Raw genomic sequence first — 3,449 nt, forward strand, 5'->3', positions numbered from 1 at the left:
GTGAGTCCAAACCTGATCTGGTGATTCTCATATAGCTAGGCATATTAATAATACAAGTCCAAACCTGATCTGATCTTTATTTCGTGCAGTACTAAGCTGAATCGCTAGTGGGGTGATGACTTGCCATTGATCTATGGTTATATGGTGTAACATCTAAATCTTGAGATGATAATGGAATTTGCAATGCAAGCATGGATTATACTGACGTAAGGTAAGAGAGTATCTCCTGGAAGTCTAATTTGTCTAATTTTTCTACGATTCACCATGGATGAAATTATCAAACATGCTTTCATAACGAAGGTACCTGCCAATAAATTTTGTTTTAGCTTAGGAACTTGCAATACATATTTTTAAAGTAAAGTTCTTCGGCCATGATTGCCAATATTGTGAAGAAATAAGCTGCAAAATTCATGGTCGCTGAGACTATTGACTTATTAGATTAGCTTGGTGCATGCTGAGTTCCATTTAAATAGACAAAATTATGGCTTGCTTTAGTCGCAAAAGCATATGCTGTTATTCAAGATTTGACTTATACTTGTGCTAGTTTTTATGCAAGATCCTCTTCGCCCCCCCCCCTATGTTCAAATCCTAGCTCCGCCCCTGAACCGTCGGCGACTCGGCCGCGTGGCTCCGGATAAAGCCATGACGGCAGCACTGACTTGCAACTGCGTGGGTGATCCGGCGAGGCAGGGTCCGGCTAGCAGGGCCGGCCCTATGTTTTGGGAGGCCCTAGGCGAACTCGATAACATGGGCCCCTATGTCTAAGTCCTAAGACCATATATATGTATGTGTGTGCGTTATATATATGACTTATTAAGAGTAACTTTTAGTCACACATCTTTAGTTTAAAATTTGACTATAATAATTCAAATGACTTCATCGAGAACAATAATAACCAAATTCGAACTGATTCCATCAACAACAATAATACTAAAAAATCGCAAAATGAAACTAACACGACATGATTAATTACCTCAAATAAGAACCAAATTAAACTGACTCCATCGACAACAATAATACTTCAGTGCTTCAAAAAAGAGTAGTTTCTTGCCCCTGTTCTTCAATGACATCAACATTGCTTGAAGATGTAAAGAACTTATTCAAAGTATCCTTCAATGGTAGAATTTTCGGATCACTTTCTTTCTTTTTCCTTCTTGTTTCAGCACCCGACAATTGCTTCTTCTTAGGTAACATGGCATGCTAATGTCCTAAAATCATGAAGAAAATATCAAAAGAGGATACAAAGAATTAGGAATTTATACATCGGATGATTGGAACCCTAGACATGTACATAGAATGACAAAAAAATGATTGATTGAATTAGAAAATTTAAAACTTCATGCATACTGAAATTGGAGGATGGATCATGGATCTATAGTTGAATACGTAATTAAATACTAAATAAAGTATTGAAATTGTCAAAATAGGGTTTGGGGGATGGACTGGAACTGAGGAACATGGATGGAAACATCCAAACGTACTTTAGGGATTGGGGACGGCCGCATTGCAGACTTCAAGACTTGTAGTCGCCAGTCGGATGTATACTTGTATACGTATTGCCGCGGTGCCGCCTTGCCGGATGCCGGATGGGCGGGCCGCAGGGTTGCTGGACTATCGTGCGGCGCGCCGCGCGTGTAGCTCCAGCGGGCAGCGGGCCAACGGCAGGCGAGGCGAGGATGACACGGCAAGGCGCCGAGCGACGGAGCGAGGAGGCCGACGGGCGTCACGGCGCCTGACGAACCTAACCTACGAAGGAAAAGGAAAACGAGCAGTCGTCTGTCTGCCAACTAGTGTGAGTCATGGTGTCGCTTTGCGACTTCGCGTTCATTAATCATCAGCAATGGCTTGCTAGCTATCTGATGGGCCTAGCCCATCTTATTTCTTTTCTCGAGTTCTTTTGTATTTTGTTACCTATTTTTTGCTGGGCTATAATATAGATATATACTCTGTCATGGGCCCCCTCCTCGCCTGGGCCCTGGGCCGTCGCCCCGCCGCCATACCCCCAGGGCCGGCCCTGTCGGCTAGGCCCAGGCGGTGGTGGCGGTGACTCAGCGCGAGACTAGCAGTTTAAGCACGCGCGGGCATGGTCGCAGCGAGACGAGATGATCCGGCGAGGCAAACCACAGCAGTCGGTTGGTCTGCAGGTCAGCAGAGAAGGGGCCGGCCCTCGAGACGACGTCGGCGGCTATCAGTGGACGCGGGCGGCTCAAGGCCGAAATGAGGCGCGCAACAGCGACTTGTCGGCATAGGCGAGTCTGCGGAAACAAAGACAGGGCGCACCATGGCGGTTTAACATCCGGTTCAATGGCAGTGCAAAGGCGGCTCGACGCCCGACGGCAGAGTGACGAGCTGGTGGCCTGACAACGGAGGCGAGCCAGCGACGGCAGCTCGGAGCCACTCGGAGTGAGGCCCTCCTAGCGATTCAAAGCAAGGCCGAGGCCGTGACGGCAGAGGACGGCGAGCCGGCGACGGCAGAGGACAGCCGAGGCCGTGACGGCAGAGGCCGGCCAGCTCGAAGGCGGACCCGGTTCAAGGCGGAGACAGGGGGACTCCGAGCCAGGGCTGTTGTGGCCACGGCGAACCACGGTGGAGGCAGCGGCGGTGACTTGCGCCGGCTACGATGCATGGCAGGAAAGGAGCAAGGGCGCTGGTGCGGGTGGTAAGCCGGCGTGCGTGGACAGCAGCAGCTGATAACAGTGGTGAACCGGCACTCAGGGAGCAGCAGTATCCGACGTTTTGAAGATGGCCGGCTCAGGCTGCACATCTGAGCAGCGGCGGCTCATGGTAACGGCGGCCTCGAGGCGGCGACTTAGGGCCAGGCCCGAGGCGGTGGCGATTTGAGAGAGAAGTTGAGTCCGGGGCGCCTTAGTATTGTTGTAGGCCAGCGTCTCAGCTGAGGCAAGTCATCGGGGTAGCTTAACGAACAACAGGTATGGCTCCACACGGCCCTGGTGGCACAATGCCCAGCAGGGCGACTCGGGCGTGGCTTAGACGGCGGGCGCTCGTCTCACCGGAGACAGAGACGCGGCGGCGGTTTTGGCCACGGCCAATGCAGAGAGCCACCGGCCACTCGAAAGCGAAGACCGAATCAGGGCCTCTCCACTTCCCGTTGTGACTGCCTGGGACTTTTTTTATTTCGCCGAGTCAACCTTCTTTTCTTTAAATGTCTGAATCGAATCCGAGTTGAGGAAAATAGCAATGCAGGCAGGTTCTAGTCAATCTCGATCCGACGATGTGCGGGCAGTCTCGACCCGACAACCCGTGGGACAGTCTTGACCCGGCCAACTTGCAAAATCCTAACCCGCCTGGATAGAATCTGAATATGCTGTTTCGATTGATGATGTAGATCTGTTGCAGTCTTTTCTTCACCAGATGATATTTCTCGAGACGTGGGATAGCCATGGAAAATTGCAAAACTTGTCGATCCCTCGGAAAGATCCCTCCAAAAA

Source organism: Triticum dicoccoides, chromosome 2A, assembly GCF_002162155.2.
Source record: "Triticum dicoccoides isolate Atlit2015 ecotype Zavitan chromosome 2A, WEW_v2.0, whole genome shotgun sequence".
NCBI lineage: Eukaryota > Viridiplantae > Streptophyta > Magnoliopsida > Poales > Poaceae > Triticum > Triticum dicoccoides.